Source organism: Oncorhynchus mykiss, chromosome 30, assembly GCF_013265735.2.
Source record: "Oncorhynchus mykiss isolate Arlee chromosome 30, USDA_OmykA_1.1, whole genome shotgun sequence".
NCBI lineage: Eukaryota > Metazoa > Chordata > Actinopteri > Salmoniformes > Salmonidae > Oncorhynchus > Oncorhynchus mykiss.
The window spans coordinates 40,403,780-40,427,669 of record NC_050570.1 but is presented as its reverse complement, the minus strand read 5'-3'; the positions used below and the strand labels follow the sequence as shown (position 1 = coordinate 40,427,669).

The 23,890-nt window shown below is 43.8% G+C and overlaps 1 protein-coding gene across 1 annotated transcript in view; it reads right to left on the bottom strand.

Annotated features, from left to right (window-relative positions):
• pik3r3b (phosphoinositide-3-kinase, regulatory subunit 3b (gamma)) overlaps nt 1–23,890 on the bottom strand; it is a 324,990-nt gene that overhangs the window by 40,910 nt on the left and 260,190 nt on the right. The window lies entirely within an intron of this gene.

The window sequence follows — 23,890 nt, the reverse complement described above, 5'->3', positions numbered from 1 at the left end:
TCAACTCTGTTGCCGGAGATTGAAGTTTTGTATTTACATTTTTTGCAACCTTGTATACCCTCCCGGCCAATGAACATCGCAGGGATGCAGGAAGTGAATTGCTGATTGGGTCAAACAGTACTATGAGGGACAAAGGGATGCAGGCCACAAGAAGAGAGAAAAGTGACACTTAACATATCTAGTAATTGTTTTCTGAGCATGACCACAACTCATGGCCAGACACAAAACACACACTATGTTATACATATGGTACAACATGGGGGGGTGGGGCTGATTGGCGTGTGGGTGTGTGTGTGTGTGTGTGTGTGTGTGAGGGGGGAGTCCCCCAGTTCCCCACCACAGATGGCTAATGCCGGACACACAGCCCCTCTCTGTCAAGTATGTCAAAGTGTTTTAATTGACACTGTCTCTATCTGTGGTGGGGTGGTGCCACACAGGCCAGGCTGGACAGATGAAAGGGTAACAATGACACAGGAACTGCCTCTGCCCTGCATGGTAATCCACAGGAGATAGAGCCCTGAGAAACTAGAATAATCTGCTGTGTTTTATCTATGCATCAGGACGGGGTCCCTCTGAATCTCATGAATAATAGACGGGAGAGGCATCACACCGGCATTTGCATACTGTATTTATAATAATCACCAGCAGCAGTATGAATAAGTGTGTGTGTGTGCGTGTGTGTGTGTGTGTGTGTGTGTGTGTGTGTGTGTGTGTGTGTGTGTGAGAACTACCCCTCTTTGCCTCCTCCCTTCCACAACTAATTCTTCTGAGATCATTTGTTAGGAGTGTCTGTCAGGGATGTGTATTTGCCATCCTGTGATTCTGGCTTCTCTCAATCATCTGCTACACAGGTGGTGTGTGTGTGTGTGTGTGTGTGTGTGTGTGTGTGTGTGTGTGTGTGTGTGTGTGTGTGTGTAACCACAGATGACCTCTGGGACTCAGGTGTTGGTTGCGTTACTTCTGTAGACATAGAAACGCAGCAGCGCCCAGTGAAGCGCTGTAATGTGACGATGCAGCATCTAATAAGAGAGTTATTCCAAAAGGTCTTGAATAAAGATATGTTTTAATAAACAATTTAAAACATAGGCCTTCTTTAGGACTGTAGAGTTCAGTAAACAAGTGTTTAATCTCGTCTTGACATATCAGTGGATGCACAGCAGCTGTGTCTGAAATACAACATCTACGCAAGACTGGAACTCTTCTAACCTTTTAACGTAATCATTTAAATGAATTTATCTGTTTTTTTTCCCCGGTTTTGTACAATAAAAGCTAAAATGCCAAAAAGGGAGGTCCAGACTGACAGAGATTAACTGGGTGCCTATGGGACCAAATCACATTTAGAAACTTTTTCTATCTGTATGTGTGTGTGTGTGTGTGTGTGTGTTAGGAGATTTTCAGCCCTGATTTTTACGCATGGTTTCATGGCCCCTGTCTCAGTGTGCATGTGCTGCAACAGATCAGTGTTACAGAAAGACACTCCAGTTAGGTACAGCAGCTCTGCCTGTCAAAGTCCCCAGCGTATGTCGTCAACAGTGATTCCACTGCTCTGTGCGTGTGTGTGTGTGTGTGTGTGTACAGTGTATGTGCGTTGTGTTAAAACCCAGTAGATTGTGCATTTGTGCGGCTCAAAGCCATACGGCAGGCATAAGCAGCCGTGAGAGAGATCCTAATCTGCCTGGCTACAGTGCAAAACCAAGCTAACCAATGCCCAATCCCCTCCAAAAAAAATGGAACAAAAAAAAGTCAGACTTTTAAGTTGGGTTGTTGAAGTTTGAAAGGTACATGATTGCCTTGAGGATTTGGAAACCGCTCCCATGCATAGAGATGGAAGGGGGGAAGCGTTTTCACTGCACACTGATGTGACCGCAGTCTGCTTGCCACATGACACATCATTCTGACGGTGCTATTTCTGTGCTGATTATCCATTGCCCTTAGCGCTTTCATATTTTGTCTGTAACTGTAATAAGTAGAGTGGAAAGTGCAATTTAACTGTAGACACGAATAGGCTGTTCCATCGTCCCGCGCTAAACATAGACCTTTCTAGAGTAGGGGAGCCAGAGCACACACAGAAAGGGAACTGTTGCATAAGACGCTATGGCGGTCATGCATATATTATGTCTGAAAGTTGTGATAATATTACAGTGTCCAAATCCAAAGGCAGAAATAATTGTGCTTCCTGTTCCCTTTCCCTCCACTGTAAGGGTTTGATTTTTTTACAGACATCATTAGATTCTCTCTCTCTCTCTCTCTCTCTCTCTCTCTCTCTCTCTCTCTCTCTCTCTCTCTCTCTCTCTCTCTCTCTCTCTCTCTCTCTCTCTCTCTCTCTCTCTCTCTCTCTCTCTCTCTCTCTCTCTCTCTCTCTCTCTCTCTCTCTCTCTCTCTCTCTCTCTCTCTCTCTCTCTCTCTCCCTCTCCCTCTCCCTCTCCCTCTCCCTCTCCCTCTGCAGTAATATACAATATTATATAAAATAGTTGCATAAGCCATACAGGATTCAGGGTTACCTAATAGTGTGTGTTTGCGTGTGTGTATGTGCGTGTATGCCTGTTCGGCCCATTTGTGTGTACCGTATGTCAGAGCAGCAGCAGTAACAGCGTCCATGGGCTGCTAGCTGCAGGGAACACGTGGAGAGGGCCATACTGCCTGTATGTGCACTGAGTGTACAAAACATTAGGAACACCGTCCTAATTTTGGAGTTGTTACCCCACTCCCCATTTCTCTTCCCTCCACTCCCCTTTGCCCCTAGAACAGCCCCAATTCGTTGGGGCGTAGACACTACAAGGTGTCGAAAGCGTTCCACAGGGATGTTGGCCCACGTTGACTCCAACGATTCCCACAGTTGTGTCAAATTGGCTAGACGTCCTTTGGGTGGTGGACCACTCTTGATACAAACAGGAAACTGTTGAGTGTGGAAAAACCCAGCAGTGTTGCAGTTCTTGACACACTCAAACAGGTGCGCCTGGCACCTAGTACCATACTCTGTTCAAAGGCACTTAAATATTTTGTATTGCCAATTCACCCTCTGAATGGCAGACATACACAATCCATGTCTCAATTATTTATCCCCTTACACTGTGTACAAGACAGTAGTTTTGGAATTGTTAGTTAGATTACTTGTTATTACTGCATTGTCGGACCTAGAAGCACAAGCATTTCGCTACACTCGCATTAACATCTGCTAACCATGTGTATGTGACAAATAAAATTTGATTTGATTTGATTTGATTTGAATTGTCTCAAGGCTTAAAAATTATTCTTTAACCTGTCTCTTCCCCTTCATCTACACTGATTGAATTTGATTTAACAGGTGACATCAATAAGGGATCCTAGCTATCACCTGGATTCACCTGGTCAGTCTATGTCATGGATAGAGCAGGTGTTCCTAATGTGTAATACAGTCAGTGTATATGGTGAAGAAGCACTCCCCGTATGGAGCCACATCACCATATGGGCATAAAACACTCTAGTGGACATAAAACACTCTATTGGACATAAAACACTCAGTGTATATAATGTCCTCTCTGGAGAACCACAGAAGCGTATGAACAAACTAAAATATGAGTGTCAATCTGACTCTGACATCATCATGCATGTTGAGTCTGTCTCATCAGATATCTGCCTCAGCAAAGGCCATGAACCCCCCCCCCTACAGAATATTTCTGACCTACAATATGGGACAGAGGGTTCAAATACAGTCCAAGTGGATTCTGATTAAGAATAGAGGAATAGATCGAGAATATGATATTTCATTGGATCCTTAAGAGTCAATCTAAGCAACATAAAACAAAACAATCCCAATAAAAATCAGTTAGTTTAAGATAGAGACATCTGTTTTTCGCATGGGCTGCATCTCAGACCATAAGACATCCCACAGATTGGTCATCTCACGAAAACGTCTGTAGCATCCGAACGCTTTGGCCTATAAACTAATATGACCCCACTGTGGAATGGGGTGACTCTAACGAACACAACGTTCTCTGTTTTGCTCTACGACACCCACAAGTGTCATGGGACTCATCTGAAGGTAACCCATACAAATTAATGGAAGTATGGTGGTAGCTTTGTGCCAACAAAAATAAGGGGTTAAATATATGTACAAAAAAAAACTAAATGAGCTTTCTTATGTACCCTAGATATAGGGAAGACACTTCAAAACCTTATTCCTTATGATTTATTTATTTTTTGACATTTATGAATGTATTACTCAATGTGTTCTTATGGGCTGTAGACGGCTTAGAGGTTAAAGAAAACATTACGCTGTATCTTTTGATTCTTTGATGCATTTCAGACCTAACAGATTCGAGCCTGATTGTCATAAAAGCTGCCTGTCCAGTCTGTCTGTCCTACTGACACTCACTGTGGGAGAAATCTGCAGCAGCCAGCCAGCCAGCCAGCCAGCCAGCCAGCCAGCCAGCCAGCCAGCCAGCCAGCCAGCCAGCCAGCCAGCCAGCCAGCCAGCTAGGAGTCATGTGTGCACTAACACGAGCTAACCAATTAGCTGCACCGTCTGGAAGTTTCCAGGCATTGCTCTAATTCAGTGCGAAAACCCAGCCTCAGTTCCCGGTACTGGCTGAATAGGTCTTTGCCCAAACGCAACGACCAGAGAACCGGACGGCGAGTCTCCTGTTAGGCATGCAGCTCTTCCCCAAAAACTATACCCCGGCACCAAAGTGTTAATAACGCAGTGGAGTGGAATGAGTCGACCCCCCTCCTCTCTCTCCCCTTCATCTCTGTTAGTGCATCAGCCAGTTACAGTGCCAAGCAGGGAGAGAGAGAGAGCGAAAGCAGTCCGGGCAAGGCAGTACCCCCGCTACACTCCACCCCCACCCTTTCGACAACCCAAATCTCTCTCCCCTGTTCTCTCTTTCCCTCTATCTTTAGTCTGCACCCTTGTTCCTCACCTTTATCCTTCTCATCCGCCCCCAAACCCTATTTTTCTATCGCTCTCTCTTTTTCTCTCTCTGGGGTGGCAGACAGACGGTGTGTTTGGAGCTCCTGTCCGCAGCAGAGCCGAGCCGAGCTGGTATAAGGTGATGTCATCATGCAATGTGAGCGTCCTTGTAGCACTGATGCAATACTCCGGTGACACTCTGTAACGAGCTGCTGGCAGGCACAACTGCTGAGCCTTCTCTCTTCCTATCACCATCCCTTTCTCTCCTCTACCCTCCATTTCTCAATTTGGGATTCTTCGCTTGATCCAAATCCCCCTTCCCCCTCGCCTCGTCTATATTTGTTCTCTACCCACACAGTCCCCTTTCATCCTTCTGCTTCCTATCCCTCCCTCCCGCCCCTCTGTGGTTGTCACAGTGTCATGGCACCATGGCTCAGCATTACTCATGCAGTAGCACAGCCAGTCAGGCAGACAGGACCTCTTCAGATAAAGGGCCAGCTCTACCGTTAACCCCTTCCTCCTCTCTTCACAGCAATGCCTGCTGGGGTAACCCTTCCCTGACAGAAAATACCATTTGAAATTGTGGATTGAAGTATTCAATTCAATTCTGTACAGTATGCAATTGAGAAACATGACACAAGACAAGGTAATAGAAAGAGTGTGCAAGCACATATTGTCTGTGTTGAAGGGGTTTCCTATACCCTGAGAATAGCTGTGTGCGGGGTTTTCTTTTTGTCTGTGCTCAGATCCTCTGACTCCTCTTGAGTTATCAACAGCTCACAACAACGATCAAGCAGCAGCGACTGATACAGCAGCCCTAAACAAACACTTTCTCACTTCTGATATGTCAATCGAGACTTTCACCCTCCCCCTTCTCCCTCCTGTCCACCGTCCCTACCTCCCTCCCCCTCCCCACTCTTCAATAAACCCCCATTGTTCGCTGGAGATGGATCCTGCCACCCTACTCCTCCCCCCTCAGGCATAGCTTTCTGTCATGTCAGTCTGAGCTAAGCTGCGGAACAGGGTTAGCGACCGCAGAACTGCTACCCACAAACGCCAACACCTGAACCCATGCAGAACAGCCAAGCGCTAACAGATTAGCATCCTTCCATGACTGGCTCAGGCTCTGCACGGCTGGGAAAGGAGCTGTGGATGTGTGTGTGTGTTTGTGTGTGTGTGCGCGTGTGCGTGTGTGTGTGTGTGCGTTCGTGCGTGAGTGGCCTAGGGGGATCTAGCGGTCTGGGCCGTTGCTTCCAGTGCGCATGTACCACTGCAGCATGGGTTCCAATCTGTGTGTGAACTGCGTGTGAATGGGCCCCTTTATCCTGTGACCTGGCAGAGAGATTATACAGCAGAAACTAGGTGTGTAATCCATTTAGGGCCTGCACCGGTGGAATGACTGGGATGGGAGCTGGAGCATAAACCTGACTGAGTCTGGGCTGGATTAGAGGAACACTGACAGAGAGAGACATTCCAGCCTTAGCAAACCAAACTCGCTCTCTTTTCTCATTCACTTACTTACTGTGCATACTGTCAATGTCCTGGTAGGGCTCTGCAGCTACCAACCTGTGTATGAAATAGAACTGTATCATGCTGTATCTTATATTGGTGAGCTGTTTTTTTGAACAGGTGGTCAGGACAATAGAGTTAATAAGAATATAATAATCATAATAAAAATAACAACAACAAAAGCAGGGGTGGCCTAGTGGTTAGAGCGTTGGACTAGTAACCGGAAGGTTGCAAGTTCAAACCCCCAAGCTGACAAGGTACAAATCTGTTCTGCCCCTGAACAGGCAGTTAACCCACTTTTCCTAGACCGTCATTGAAGATAAAGGTAAATAAAAAACAACAACAATAATATTATTAGGAGACTGTACAGTGCTTGGAGTTGTGTGTTAGAGCTGCTTACTTCTCTTCCCTGTATACCACCTGACCATCCTCATCAGGTGCACGTACAGGGCCATCATGACCCAATCCGTGTGTTTATGTTTGTGTGTGTGTTTTTGATACGGTGAATGTTTGTTTGTGTATGCTAGTGTGTTTCTGTGTGTGTATGTGTGTTAGTTAGATATGGAGGGCAATACAGTGAGAATTTGAGTGTGTGTATGAGAATGTGTTTGTGTTTGTATGTGCGTGTGCGTTTCTGTCTGTGTGAGGGGGGTGTAATCTGAATTTGCATTTCTGCTTGCTTGCTTTGGATGCAATTCAAATCATTTGTAACCTCAAGGGAGAGACCCACGTGAAGGAATACTACAGTTTACTATACAGTGGCTTACGAAAGTATTCAACCCCCTTGGCATTTTTCCTATTTTGTTGCCTTACAACTTGGAATTAAAATATATTTTTTGTTGGTTTGAATCACCCAATTTACAGAACATACCTACCACTTTGAAGATGCTAGATATTGTTTTATTGTGAAACAAACAGAAAACTTGAGTGTGCATAACTATTCACCCCCCCAGACTCAATACTTTGTAGAGCCACCTTTTGCAGCAAGTATAGCTGCAAGACTCTTGGAGTATGCCTCTATAAGCTTGGCACATGTCGTCACTGGGATTTTTGCCCATTCTTCAAGGCAAAACTGCTCCAGCTCCTTCAAGTTGAATGTGTTCCACTGGTGTACAGCACTCTTTAAGTCATACCTCAGATTCTCAATTGGATTGAGGTCTGGGCTTTGACTATACTACAATACTTACTATAGAATTCTGTAGTAAACTGTTGTATACTATACAACACAATGTAGTATCCACTGATAATGTAAAGTACTTACTGTATAATTGTGTAGGGTACTGTGGAATACTACAGAAAATACTACAGCATTATTCGCATAAAAAACACTGTAGTAACTTCTGCAATAATTTCTGCAAAAACACAACAGTCTGCAACAAGTATAGACCATACAATGTGTTCCCTACAGGTTATAGTTCAGTACAGAAGCTCTGCACTATCTGTTGCAACCCCAGTCCTACCTACAGGTTATGGAACATTCGTTCTTTTAGTATTTCTCCAGTAGGTTTCTTCAATAAAAAAGCCTCCACTACTATGTCAAAGAGATTTAAACAAAAACACAATAGTAAATACTACAGTAATGTTTGCCAAAACACTACAGTAAATACCACAAAAGCATACACCTCACGCACATGGTTATGGGTGTCACGTTCTGACCTTAGTTCTTTTGTTATGTCTTTGTTTTAGTATGGTCAGGGCACGAGTTGCATGGATTGTCTATGTTCCTTTTTCTATGTTTTGGGATTTCTGTGTTTGGCCTGGTATGGTTCTCAATCAGAGGCAGCTGTCAATCGTTCTCCCAGATTGAGAACCATACTTAGGTAGCCTGGTTTCACTTTTGAGTTGTGGGTGATTGTTTCCGTTTTCAGTGTTTGCACCATTCGGGACTGTTTTCGGTTTTCATTTTGATTATCTTGTTTTTTTGTATTTTTGTATTCATTCCTATTAAAATACATGATGGATACATACCTCGCTGCGCATTGGTCCTCCGATCCTTTCTACTACTCCTCCTCGTCAGGAGGAAGACAACCGTTACAATGGGCTTAAAAAAAGAAGACACCTGAACCATTTCAGATATAGAGTTGAAATGTATTCAACTTTGAGTTTGCATCCCAATATTAAACATATGTATATGTATATGTATATGTATATGTTTGTACATATATATATGCATCACAGAAGACTGAAATATACCAAAACTGTTTGACATAGAAACACAACAATTTCGTCATGTTTTTTGGTATAATGTATATTAATAGCATTCCACTTATGAGGCCACTGGATAATTTGACTACAGGAAAGGGCTACACACTATTATTGCACACAGACTGAGTCCATGCAACTTATTATGTGACTTGTTAAGCAAATGTTTACTCCTGAACTTATTTAGGCTTGCCATAACACAGGGGTTGAATATTTATTGACTCGAGATATTTCTGCTCAAGCCATGCATGCCTGTAAACATTTTGAAAACATAATTCCACTTTGACATTATGGGGTATTGTGTGTAGGCCACTATAAATACATTTTAAATTCAGGCTGTATCACAACAAAATGTTGAAAAAGTAAAGTGGTGTGAATAATTTCTGAATGCACTGTACTACAGTCCACATTACACTAGAGTAAATACTACAGTATACTACAATCTGTAAAAACACAAATTTAATTACTATAGTATATACTACAGATTTATTTTATTACAGTATGTATACTATAGTTAACTATAAATACTACAGTATACTACAGTATTCACTGTAGTGTTTTGGAGACTTTAGGGATGGGAGGGGGGGAAGGACGGGAGAGAGGGGGGGGGGGGGGGGGGGGGGGGACACAGCTTGTGTCCATGTAACAAAGCGTATGCAGAAGAGCAGACTCTAGGCTGAGTTGAGTTTGCACTGTAACTCGATTTGAATCAATCTTATGAGATTCAATTTGATTTATTTTCGGTTGGAGTCAGCTCAATTCAGGTTCGTCTGTTCGTCTGCATTGGTCATTATAGACTGTATCGTGACACTGCTAATAGAGGCCCATGTGACAGCAGTGGTTGAGTAGCCAGGTCGCTCTTGATTTGCGGTGGCATTTGTGTCCATGAAAAACACTTTAAAATGACAAATAGTTAAGCATTATACATGTTTTTGCTGATATTGAACTGTCTATTAATGATAAAACATCCGTTATACTGCAAAACATAACGTTTATGCATTGTTTAAAGTACTTATGCGAAGCAAATTGGCTTGTCCCAGTAGTTATGTCTAGAGTTGTAGTGGCATGTTTTGTGGATTTAGCCATATCTATCTATTATTTTGAACTCTGGAAAGTTACAAGTATTTCATATATTGTATAAATCAATAAAAACAAAGAAGACTATTAAAATACTTTTTTTTTTAACTTGTATAATGTCTGTCCATCAGTTGTATGTCAATAGTGTTTCTGCATTGAAAATGACTCATTACAAAGATATACAAGGACCTTGAGCATTCCCTCCATTGGCAAGCTGTTATCGGGGGAGGGGTCTGTACTAAAGAAAAGTATTAGCTAATCACACCCTTTTAGTATGTCATAACCTTGAGGATTCCATTGATAATTTGGTACAGTGCATTCGGAAAGTATTTAGACCCCTTAAACTTTTCCACATTTTGTTACGTTACAGCCTTATTCTAAAATGGATAAAATTGTTTGTTTTCCTCGTCAATCTACACACAATACCCCATCATGACAAAGCAAAAACTGTGTGTAAGAAATTTTTTCAAATATCAAACATTTACCTAAGTATTCAGACCCTTTACTCAGTACCTTGTTGAAGCACCTTTGGCAGCGACCACAGCCTCGAGTCTACTTGTGTATGACACTAAAACCTGTATTTAGGGAGTTTCTGGGCCACTCTAGGACATTCAGAGACTTGTCTTGAAGCCACCCCTGTGTTGTCTTGGCTGTGTGCTTAGGGTCGTTGTCCTGTTGGAAGGTGAACCTTCGCCCCAGTCTCATGTCCCGAGCACTCTGGAGCAGGTTTTCATCAAGGATCTCTCTCTGTACTTAGTCTCCCAGGCCCTGCTGCTGAAATACATCCCCACAGCATGATGCTGCCACCACCATGCTTCACCATTGGGATGGTGCCAGGTTTCCTCTTGATGTGACCCTTGGCATTCAGAACAAATAGTTCAATCTTGTTTCTATCAGACCAGAGATTATTTTTTCTCAAGCAAAGGGTCTGAATCCTTATGTAAATAAGGTATTTCTGTTCTTTATATTTAATGAATTTGCAAGATTTTCTAAAAAACTGTTTTTGCTTTGTCATTATGGGGTATTTTGATTAGATTGATGAGGGGGGAAAAAACGATTTAATCCATTTTAGAATAAGGCTATAACGTAACAAAATATGGAAAAAGTAAAGGGGTTTGAATACTTTCCAAATGCACTGTATGTCTAAATCCAACGTGCGACTTGGTGTTACTCAATTTAAATAAAGGGATATAACATTGTGAGAATTGTTTTAATAATTGAACTTTAGTAAATGATTAAAGACCTTAGATTTGAGCATCTGTGGCCTCCATTTAACTGATTCCTCAATAACCAAACATGTCTCATTGGTGTTACTACTCTTACTGGTTTCACAATGTTATCCCAATGGTAAAACATGTTTTAAGTCATTAAGCTGCCATATCAGTTGATTTAGAATATAAGGATGAACCCAAATACATTTAAATAAAAATAATTGAACAACAGTAAAAAAGTGTAAAAATTAGAAGAGAAAGTTTTATTGGAAACCCCAGTTTGTCAGATGCCATTCGGCAGCCCATCTCCATATGAACTGTAAACCACACTAACCAAACATACTGAAGAGGAGGAGCGTCACAAGTTTGGTTTGAGATAGATCCAAATGCCTGCCTGAAGAGTAGGAGATGAGATAAGATGGGGGAGCTTGTTTGACAGCAGTCCTGTCCATACAGTAAATCCTAAACTTGTTGAGAGGTTTATACTCACAATGCTGCCAGTGAATCGGCAGAGCCCACTCAAAACACACACAGTGGACACTGAGGCTGACAGCGACTGATAGTGTCACAGCTGAGCCCAGTTTCTTTTCAATAGAGCGGGGGTGGCAGTTGGGCCGCTGGTTGTGTACAAGCAAAACAGAGGGTCATTTGGTGAGACAACTAGCCAAACACTAGCCGGTGGCTAGCTGGTGGCCTTACAGACTGTATAGGAGGAGAGGGTTGGGGGGAGAGGGTGAGGTGGTTGTATTGTCCATGGTAGAAGATGTATGTATTTGGTGCCAGGTGTACAAACAGACTAACCCAGGAGAGGGTGGCCTAAGGGCTGGGCCCAGTGTTTGGTGTTTGTCACACACAGACCAGGCTGTGGTGAAGCGGGATGTGGGGCAACCATGAAGGCAGGAGCACACACACACACACACACACACACACACACACACACACACACACACACACACACACACACACACACACACACACACACACACACACACACACACACACACACACACACACACACACACACACAGCTCATAATTACACAGGCCTAAACAAAACACCCACAAATCCCACAAAACAAAGTGAAGCACGTTGGTTTGGGCCAAACGCAACCGGATCGGGAGAAGGATCTGAGGGATTCCAACACTTGGATAAGGAAATTAGGGATCTGACAGAGGAGTGGGAAGCGAAAGAGAGGAGGTGAGAGGAAAAGAGACGAGAGGAAAGAAAGACGAGCGTCCTCCTCACCTTCTTCTCACCTCCTCACCATGCCAAGTACAGAGCCCACATTTTGTCAGCCGGTGATTGTCATGCAAATAACTGCCGGTCTCACGGCAATTGACCGTTAATTAACAGAAAGACATTTAGCATCTCCTGACTTCTAAGCACAGCCTACATACCTAGGAGCCTGGACCCTCTCTTCATATTTCAAGGCTGCGTTAAGTTGTTGACTCAGAAACAGACCAAGCCCTGTTTCGGTAATACCTCCCATCCTCTCTAAGCGTTATTGTCGCACTGTTGTCTATACTGCCAGGGGTGTTATCAGCTGAACTCCACTCTTAGATCTGCTATTGTTAGCTCAAAAGAGGAACCCACTGTGGTTTGCTCACCCAGTGCTTTTAGTTCAAATGTGAATTCCATAAAGTTGAATACCCCCTCGGGTTTTCAAATAATATAGCGGGCTTGGGCTGTTACACAATAGCAACCAAAGCCCATGTAAATGAGTTTATGACATTCCATCATTGGTTACTCTGAGAGTTATTCATATTGACATTGGCTGCGGACTCAGGCCCTATGGTGCTGACCTTGGAAAAGTAATTCCAATTTCTTCTCCTTCCTCTATTACTAATGGGGATAGACCAAATGGTGCAGTTCTATGTAATTTTATAGCCGTACCAACTATATCAATATCAACCATCAGACAGGGCCTGCAACCGCCTATTGAACATAGCTTGTTTGAGTTGGAGTTTCCATGTGACTCGTAAAGGTCTTGTGTTAATGCATCTGAACATTAGGAGCTCATTTCCTAAACTGGATTACATCAGGATCTGGGCTATGCAGACAAATCCAGATATACTGGATAACTCAAATGAAATGTGCTTCTTGGTTTGTGGACCTGTCAAAAGCTTTCGATACTGTTGATCATGCTCTTTCACTGAATAAGTTGTCCTCGATAGGCCTGAGCTCTGACGGCTGTTCTTGGTTTGAATGATTATCTTAGTGACAGAACTCAGGCCATCGTGATGGATGGGGTAAAGTCTGAATTTCTTGAAGTACATAAAGGTGTACCACAAGGGTTGATTTTGGGACCTGTTCTCTTCACTATTTATTTAAACACCAATCTATTAAAAATGGTAAACTGTATATTTATGCGGATGATACTATTACGTATCCTATTGCCCCGTTGATCTGGCTGTGTCTAAACTACAGTCCGATTTTATAGCTTTGAAAAGCATGAGCTCTGCTCTGTCTCTTGCACAGGCCGTTCACACTTCATTCCTTCATTCACAATTTGACAAGCACTTGCTAATCATACAGACTATTCTTCATTTAATCTGATCTTTACATATAGCCTACTAACATTTGTGTGGGAAAGTGGAGGCTGGTGGGAGGAGCTTTAGGGGGACTGGCTCATAGTAATGGCTGGAATGCAATTAATGGAACGGTATCAAAATCCGTAGCCTGCACTCCAATTGCGATGTTTACGTGCGGTTCCGTTTTGAATATGCATGCATAGACGGTTCATCCATAAGGCTAGGGGAAGCTAAGCTTTCCCTAAAGTAAATTGAATTAAATTGCCGAAATGATATGGCCTAATTAGCCTACTCCTGTCTATACAGAATGAAATAAAATCATTCAAAATAGGTTACTAAAGCATGATTTTGCCACAGAGGATCATTAGCTTCTTTAAAAAAAATAAGTTGTAGATTGTTTTAAATCGCATTGCCTACAATCGGAAAGAAAGGCAGCGTGTGCAATTTGGGAAGTTATTGTTGAGTCGTGACTGTCTGTGAAAAGTACAATTGCGGAAAAACATAGTTTGGAAAGCAAATGGTTATTGCTGTAAAGAGAAGACAATGAAAAGACAAATCTGTCATTTAGTTATCAACATTCTATCTATGGGGATCCTCTTTGTAATAGAGGTCATAAAAACTGTTTTCTCACGCAATTGCATAGCCTATAGAAATTGTTCCACAACATGAGCTCTCATAATTTTGGGGGGGGAATTTCGATTGCATTTGCATTGATGTAACAGTGATTAGAGGGACAGTAGAGTTAGCAAGTTTGGTAAGCTACTAATGACCATCAGTGGCACCAGAGCGCAGTTTTGGAGAAGTGTAGTTACCATGACTAAACGGTCACGTAGAATTTGACTGCAGTCATGACCCGTGACCGCTGGTTTGGCGGTAATACGGTCACCGTAACAGCCCTAGGTGTGAGTGAGAGAGAGCAGATACAGGCTAGAGGTAGGGTGGAAGGCCTTGTGTACCAGATACCTTGATTGGTACCCAACACATCACCTCAGTTATTGCCTCACTGTAGAGTGCCAGCATCACCCTCTCCAACCCCCATCGCTTAGAGTTCAGACTGAAGGAATCACAATCTAGCTACAGGGGTCATTTTGTAAGAGACAAAACTATAGTAGCATCTTACAATGAAATATCTTTATGAAAAAGGTTTCTGTGAAAAATTCAAGAACATTGCTTTTGACGTACCAAAATATGAAATGTACAAATATTGGGTCAATTCGACACTTTTTTAATTTCAAAATGTCAAACTGTGTTTAGCATTCCTTCTACAGCAAGGCAATAATAAGGAGGCTGGAGTTCTGAAGTGCGTGAAGAAAAGTGTCAACATGTTAGAGGCACGTCTGTCTGTTCTATTTCTACATCTGTGGGGTCAGGGAGAGAGGTGAAGGTCAGAAGTGCAGCTGGCATCTGGCACTGTCCTTGAGAAGGGGTCTGAGGAGCACACAGAAAGGATAGGAAGCCTTCAACACAAGGTGTGTGAGTGCATATTAATTTGTCAAATCAAATCAAATTGTATTTGTCACATGCACCGAATACAATCGGTGTAGACGATTTACTTACGAGCCCTTTCCCAACAATGTAGAGTTAAAAAGTAAGAAACTTTTCCAAAATAAAAAAGGAAATAGTAACACAATAAAATAACAATAACGAGGCTATATAGAAGGAGTACCGGTGCCTAGGCAATGTGCAGGGGTACGAGGTAGTTAATTAAGGTAATTGAGGTAATATGTACATGTAGGTAGAGGTAAAAATGACTAGGCAATAAGGATACATTATAAATAGAGTAGCAGCAGTATGTGAAGAGTGTGAAAGAGTGTAAAAGTGTGTCTATGTGTGAATGTGTGTGTGTGTGGCATCAATATGCATGTATGTGTGTGTGTGTTTTGTGTGTGTGAACATATGTAGTGTGTGTCTGTCAGTCTTGTGTTCGAGACCACCTAAAGTGAGATCGCTTCAAGACCAAGACCGGAGCAAATTGAGTCCGAGTCAAGACCAAGAACGGAGGTGGGGCGAGTCAAGACGGAGACCGAGTCAAGACCGAGGCCAGAAAAATGTGAGTCCAATTCAAGACCATGATTGCAATTTTGTCAAATCACCACCATAATAAGAGTTCAAAATGTCCACTATTTCTGTGTTCATACTTCAGATGAACATCTAGATTCTTTAGACATTCAAAATAGTGGAAAAATGCATGCTGAGGGAAAATGGGCCTTCTATGCCTTCAGAGATGGACTAAGGATTTATAAAATAATGATTATAATAATATAATAATAATAATGATAATGATAATGATATTATTTTCAATGATGCTCTTCAGTTTTTGTTGGAAAGGAAGAGGTTAACACTGAGGAGAAAAAAAGATCCAATCAGGATTTTTCTTTGCTGGTCTCTAAGGAGATAAATCTAGCTAAGTCAGCTAGCTAAGTCAGCTAGCTAAGTCAGCTAGCTAAGTCAGCTAGCTAAGTCAGCTAGCTAAGTCAGCTAGCTAAGTCAGCTAGCTAAGTCAGCTAGCTAAGTCAGCTAGCTAAGTCAGCTAGCTAAGTCAGCTAGCTAAGCTAGCTGAAATCGGAGTAGAATTTGTGAACACGCAAGACAAGATCCTGTGCAGGGTTGTGGGTTCGATTTCCATGGGGGACCAGTATGGAAATATTTGCACTCACTACTGTAAGTTGCTATGTATAAGAGCGTCTGCTAAAATTTTACCTTAAAATATATGCTAACTGGATAACAGTCATTCAAGTTCTTGCTAGCTAACCAAATGACGTGCATCTCTAGCTGTGTGTAGCCATCAAAAAATGAAATGAGGGGGAAAAAGTTAGTCACTAACCCACTCCTCCAATGGTTAGCCTAGCTAATGTTAGGCTCTGTGTATTTAGCTTGCTACATAAAAATATATGCTAGCCTATTAGCCACATTATGACTGACTTATGATCATTGCCCTTGCTAGTTTGATTGTATTGACATTCCCAGCCTTAGTTACATTCATCCATTTTTGTCCAGAATATTGAGTCATTGAAACTGAAATCGTTTATCCCAAATGGAGGCAGCATATAATGTACCAGGCCAGCTTTAATTTACAACCTGATAGCAATATTTTTGGGACTACAAAGAAATTCCACAATCTATCTGCATTATTAAAGCTCATCTACACCCCTAAAAAAATGTATTGTGAATTATATTAATCATGCATTGATCTGCATCCATCTATTTTGCCAACAATGCCAGGGTGTGCGTCATTGAACGTTGAGTCAAATATAAACTATTTTTAAAAGCTCTTAAAGTTGGTTTTGTAGCATAAACTGGGAATTATTATTTTTTGACTGATATTATTGTCTGTTTTTTTTATATCTGCAAAGAAGTTAAAAACGCTGTCAGTTCTTTATGTGCTAAACGTAAAAAACATTTTTTTTTTTTGCAATGGGAAGTAATAGTTGTACATTTCGATTGGGAAATGCTTATTGGTTGTGTTGTTGTATTCTTATGATTGGGACCTACTGGCTTATTATGTCCGAGTATATAGACTGCTTGTCCTTTAACATCATGCTGTGTGTGATTGCTGTCTTTTCATGGGCCCTATGCAGTGGTGTAGTGGTGCCTGGAGAAGTCAGTATACTCACATCTTGCCAAAAAGTTCCCAAATGGCCAGCCCAGTGAAACATCACATGTTCTCCTATGTTTTTTGTTTTCCTATAGATTTTTCTGGTTATCACTCTCAAAATAACTCTTTATTTTTTATTTTTTTAAATGTTGATGGTCTAAGTCCATAAACCACATCAATCTGATTGGGTGGGCCTGTCAGGGCCTGCCTCCCCAGTGGTTGGGATTCTGTCCACCCAGGCCCATCCATGTCTGCGCCCCTGATGCAAGCAGCGCATGATGACAATTGCGCATCAAATAGCCTACTAACCAACACTTTGGACCCATTGTTGCATACCCATTGCATACTCACTGTTACCTTAGTTCGCACTGATAGATGTCACACGTTGAAATGTCTTTCCTGCCCTACTGGCTACCGTGGTCATTCTTCTGTGAGCTGCTCCATGCCAAAACCAGTTGAGAGCTGCACACTCTTGCTGCCTGCAAATTATATTCCTATGAAACTACATGTGGATATATTTCATGTGCTTTGCGATTGTGTAGGCTCCTTTGTGCATGATTTCTTTATTGTATATAATAATTAATAAGTAGTATACCTCCACTACACTACTTTGATACGCATCAGTAGGTATTAAGAAATGAGTATACGCAATGCCCACTGGGAAAAAAAGTGGGTATACGGCTAATACAGTGGTTGCTCAACTAAAAGTGTTGCGATTATGATGCGGGATTTAGAGGTAATTTGTGGTATAGTACGGTACCCTGCGTCCCCACTTCATTGCTCCAGACCAGCACAAGGGGGAGATAGAGCACTGATTATGCTTTTGGACCCCCACCCCGCCCCACTAGGTAACACTGAGCAACACTTCAAGGGGCATTGCACGAATAATGGCGCTGACTAGGGAAACGTTCCAGCTTCTTAGTGCCAGTCTGCACGTTCAAACTAAAACAATGTAACTAATAATGTCATCTTTATGCTTTCATTAATAAAATAATGATAAAAATACTCTTTCAAAATGCCGTTGTTTATTTAGTTATGGCTCCATAACGAATTACTATGGGTGTCACGCCCTGACCATAGTTTACTTTGTATTTTCTATGTTTTGATTGGTCAGGGTGTGATCTGAGTGGGCATTCTATGTTACATGTCTAGTTTGTCTAGTTCTATGTTCGGCCTGATATGGTTCTCAATCAGAGGCAGGTGTTCGTCATTGTCTCTGATTGGGAACCATATTTAGGTAGCCTGGGTTTCACTGTGTGTTTGTGGGTGATTGTTCCTGTCTATGTGTTTTCACCAGATAGGCTGTTTAGGTTTTCGTTACGTTTATTGTTTTTGTACTGATTCGTGTTTAACGTTTGTTCATTAAAACATGGATCGCAATCTACACGCTGCATTTTGGTCCGACTATCCTTCTCATACGGAAAACCGTTACAGAATCACCCACCACAAAAGGACCAAGCAGCGTGTCAACAGGCAGGAGCAGCGCGAGGAGACGCTAAATAAGGATTTCTGGACATGGGAGGAAATCCTCGACGGGAGAGGACCCTGGGCTAAACCAGGGGAGTGTAGCCGCCCAAAGGAGCAGCCCAAAGAGGAGGTATGGACATGGGAGGAAGAATTAGAAGGAAGAGGAGCCTGGGCTCAGCCAGGAGAATATCGCCGCCCCAAAGAAGAACTGGAGGCGGCGAAAGCGGAGAGGCGCAGATATGAGGAGGCAGCACGACGTAGCGGATGGAAGCCTGAGAAGCAGCCCCAAAAATTTCTTGGGGGGGGGCTAACAGGGAGTATGGCTACGCCAGGTAGGAGACCTGGGCAGACTCCCTGTGCTTACCGGGGGGCTAGAGAGACCGGACAGGCACCGTGTTATGCAGTGGTGCGCACGGTGTCTCCAGTGCGGGTGCATAGCCCGGTGCGGTATATTCCAGCTCCGCGTGTCTGCCGGGCTAGATTGAGCGTCGAGCCTAATGCCATGAAGCCGGCTCTACGCAGCTGGTCCCCAGTGCGTCTCCTTGGGCCGGTTTACATGGCACCAGCCTTGCGCTCGGTGTCTCCGGTTCGCCTGCATAGTCCAGTGCGGGCTATTCCACCTCGCCGCACTGGCAGGGCGACCGTGAGCATTCAACCAGGGAAGGTTGGGCAGGCTCGGTGCTCAAGAGCTCCAGTGCGCCTGCACGGTCCGGTTTTTCCAGTACCACCTCCACACCCCAGCCCTCCGGTAGCAGCTCCCCGCACCAGGCTTCCTGTGCGTGTCCTCGGCCCAGTACCACCAGTGCCAGCACCACGCATCAGGCCTACAGTGCGCCTCGCCTGTCCAGCGCTGTCGGAGCCCTCCACCTCTCCAGCGCTGTCGGAGTCTCCCGCCTGTTTAGCGCTGTTAGAGCCTTCCTTCTCTACAGCGCTGCCGGAGTCTCCCGCCTGTTCAGAACTGCCAGTTTGCAAAGAGCTGCCAGTTAGCATAGAGCTGCCAGTTAGCATAGAGCTGCCAGTTAGCATAGAGCTGCCAGTTAGCATAGAGCTGCCAGTTAGCATAGAGCTGCCAGTTAGCATAGAGCTGCCAGTCTGCAAGGAGCTGCCAGTCTGCAAGGAGCTGCCAGTCTGCAAGGAGCTGCCAGTCTGCATAGAGCTGCCAGTCTGCAAGGAGCTGCCAGTCTGCAAGGAGCCGCCAGAGCTGCCTGTCTGCAGGATGCCGCCAAAGCTGCCAGTCTGCAAGGAGCCGCCAGAGCTGCCAGTCTGCAAGGAGCCGCCAGAGCTGCCAGTCTGCAAGGAGCAGCCAGAGCCGCCAGTCAGTATGGAGCAGCCAGGGCCGCCAGTCAGCATGGAGCAGCCAGGGCCGCCAGTCAGCATGGAGCAGCCAGGGCCGCCAGTCAGCATGGAGCAGCCAGTCAGCATGGAGCAGCCAGTCAGCATGGAGCAGCCAGAGCTGCCAGTCAGCATGGAGCAGCCAGTCAGCATGGAGCAGCCAGGGCCGCCAGTCAGCATGGAGCAGCCAGGGCCGCCAGTCAGCATGGAGCAGCCAGTCAGCATGGAGCAGCCAGAGCAGCCAGTCAGCATGGAGCAGCCAGAGCTGCCAGTCAGCATGGAGCAGCCAGTCAGCATGGAGCAGCCAGAGCTGCCAGTCAGCATGGAGCAGCCAGTCAGCATGGAGCAGCCAGAGCTGCCAGTCATCATGGAGCAGCCAGTCAGCATGGAGCAGCCAGAGCTGCCAGTCGTCCAGACTCTTCCAGATCTGCCAGTCGACCAGACTCTTCCAGATCTGCCAGTCGACCAGACTCTTCCAGATCTGCCAGTCGACCAGACTCTTCCAGATCTGCCAGTCGACCAGACTCTTCCAGATCTGCCAGTCGACCAGACTCTTCCAGATCTGCCAGTCGACCAGACTCTTCCAGATCTGCCAGTCGACCAGACTCTTCCAGATCTGCCAGTCGACCAGACTCTTCCAGATCTGCCAGTCGACCAGATTCTCCCAGATCTGCCAGTCGACCAGATTCTCCCAGATCCGCCAGTCGACCAGATTCTCCCAGATCCGCCAGTCGACCAGATTCTCCCAGATCCGCCAGTCGACCAGATTCTCCCAGATCCGCCAGTCGACCAGATTCTTCCAGATCTGCTAGTCGACCAGGATCTGCTGAAACCGCCAGCCAGCCAGGTTCTGGTAGTTTCTACTACCTGCCTGGGCTTCCTCTCAGTGCTGAGCTTCTTCTCAGTGCTGAGCTTCCTCTCAGTGCTGAGCTACCCATCTGTCCCGAGTTACCTCTGTCCCGAGCTGTCCCTCTGTCCCATGTTATCATTGTGGTGGGTAACCTATTTAGGGACGTTTAGGAGGGGGATTAAAACTGTCATGGAGTGGGGTCCACGTCCAGCGCCAGAGCCGCCACCGCGGACAGATGCCCACCCAGACCCTCCCCTATAGGTTCAGGTTTTGCGGCCGGAGTCCGCACCTTGGGGGGGGGGGTACTGTCACGCCCTGACCATAGTTTACTTTGTATTTTCTATGTTTTGATTGGTCAGGGTGTGATCTGAGTGGGCATTCTATGTTACATGTCTAGTTTGTCTAGTTCTATGTTCGGCCTGATATGGTTCTCAATCAGAGGCAGGTGTTCGTCATTGTCTCTGATTGGGAACCATATTTAGGTAGCCTGGGTTTCACTGTGTGTTTGTGGGTGATTGTTCCTGTCTATGTGTTTTCACCAGATAGGCTGTTTAGGTTTTCGTTACGTTTATTGTTTTTGTACTGATTCGTGTTTAACGTTTGTTCATTAAAACATGGATCGCAATCTACACGCTGCATTTTGGTCCGACTATCCTTCTCATACGGAAAACCGTTACAATGGGAATAAATATCACTGAATGACAGAAATATTGGAACAAAGTTGTCTAATGAAGGTAAACAAATTGTTGCTTACTGGAAAATACTCTTTCAAACACAAACAGTCATGTTGTACAGCGCCATTAGTTAGGTTGGCTGTATCACAACTGGCCGTGATTGGTTGCAATTTCAGTTTAATCCACCAGAAAATAAAAAACAAATAACACAACAAAAAGTATTATTATATTATTATGTATCACATCCGACCGTGATTGGGAGTCCCATAGGGCGGCGCACAATTGGCAGCCCTAAATATTATTTTTGGCCTTTAATCAGATTACAATCGCTCACTTTTTTTCCCAAATGAAATAACCTCCAAAATATCATTATATATTATCAAGTTGATGGCACAGTCATATAGCCTGGCACCTACATAAAGCTGAGTGACTCACTCATTCATGGCTTTGGATCAAAATAAATAAGTACCAACATTCTTTCTGATAGTCTTTAATAAAGAAATGTTTTGGTTATCCTGACCTGGACACCATGTACAGTATTGTAATTATGGGCTATTAGCAGGACAATATACCTGTACCAACACCTCTCTGTATTTTGATACTTTGTGGATGGGGCCTCCCCAGTGGCGCAGCTGTCTGCGCATCGCAATGCAAAATGTGTTGCTAGAGATACCCGTGCCGGGAGACCCATGAGGCGGCTTTTGGTTTTAATTTAGAATCCTCCAATCCTCTATATGTTGTTATTGGAGGAGAGTCACGTCATATTGTTCGATTTACTGTAGACCTACCATAGGTGACATGAGTCTCACTAGTGTTGAGTAATGTGCTATTAAAAGTTGTGTAGGTCTTATATATTTAAAGAGCATATTGACGTTAGAAGCAATAGCCTACAACTATTTTAACACCGTTTCGCGCTGCTCTGAAACAAGCATGGGGACTAGTCTTGATAAATCAATGAGATTTTTATTTTTACAGAATCTCCATTTGGGTATTGGTTAGATTACAACTAAGATGTAGAAATGTTATGCTCTTAGTTTAACCTTTATTTAACTAGGCAAGTTAGTTAAAAACAAATTCTTCTTTACAAGGACAGCCTACTCCTTCCTTCCCATCTGGGAATTCAACCCCTGTCTCCTGCGTGCCCGCACGACATGGGGATGCTTTAGCTAAATAGCCCAGTACTCTAGCCTACTCCCGTTATACAGCGCCATATTTTCCATTACATCCTAACGGAAACCCAGAGGGTTTTTAATTTTTCTTGGAATACAAACACCATAATATTAAGCAATTTTATTAAGCAATTTTTTTGTACCTTTCTTAAATCTCTAGTACAGCCACTATTGAAGGCTATAAAATTATTCTCTAGTGGTCAAACTATCACTAACTAGCAATGGTACCAGTGGATGGCACTTAAATAACGTACCTGCGTACAGTGCAAAAGTATTCACCCCACTTTGCATTTTTCCTATTTTGTTGCCTTACAACCTGGAATGAAAATACATTTTTTGGGGGATTGTATCATTTGATTTACACAACATGCCTACCGCTTTGAAGATGCAAAATAGTTTTTATTGTGAAACAAACAAGAAATAAGACAAACAGAAAACTTGAGCGTGCATAACTATTCAACCCCCCAAAGTCAATACATTGTAGGGCCACCTTTTGCAGCAATTACAGCTGCAAGTCTCTTGGGGTATGTCTCTATAAGCTTGGCACATCTAGCCACTGGGATTTTTGCCCATTCTTCAAGGCAAAACTGCTCCAGCTCCTTCAAGTTGGATGTGTTCCGCTGGTGTACAGCAATCTTTAAGTCATACCTCAGATTCTCAAATGTTTCCCCTTAAACCACTTGACTGTTGCTTTAGCAGTATGCTTATGGTCATTGTTCTGCTGGAAGGTGAACCTTCATCCCAGTCTCAAATCTCTGGAAGACTGAAACAGGTTTCCCTCAAGAATTTCCCTGTACTTAGCGCCATCCATCATTCCTTCAATTCTGATCAGTTTCCCAGTCCCTGCTGATGAAAAACATCCCCACAGCACCATGCTTCACTGTGGGGATGCTATTCTCGGGATGATGAGAGATTTTGGGTTTGCGCCAGACATAACGTTTTCCTTGATTGCCAAAAAGCTCAATTTTAGTCTCATCTGACCAGAGCACCTTCTTCCATATATTTGGGGAGTCTCTCACTTGCCTTTTGGCGAACACTAAATCCAATCTCCGCTGTGGAGCTTTGCAGCTCCTTCAGGGTTATCTTTGGTCTCTTCAGATATTTTTTTATAACCCAACCCTGATCTGTACTTCTCCACAACTTTGTCCCTGACCTGTTTGGAGAGCTCCTTGGTCTTCATGGTGCCGCTTGCTTGGTGGTGACCCTTGCTTAGTGGTATTGCAGACTCTGGGGACTTTTAGAACAGGTGTATATATACTGAAATCATGTGACAGATCATGTGACAGATCATGTGACACATAGATTGCACACAGGTGGACTTTATTTAACTAATTATGTGACTTCTGAAGGTAATTGGTTGCACCAGATCTTATTGAGGGGCTGGC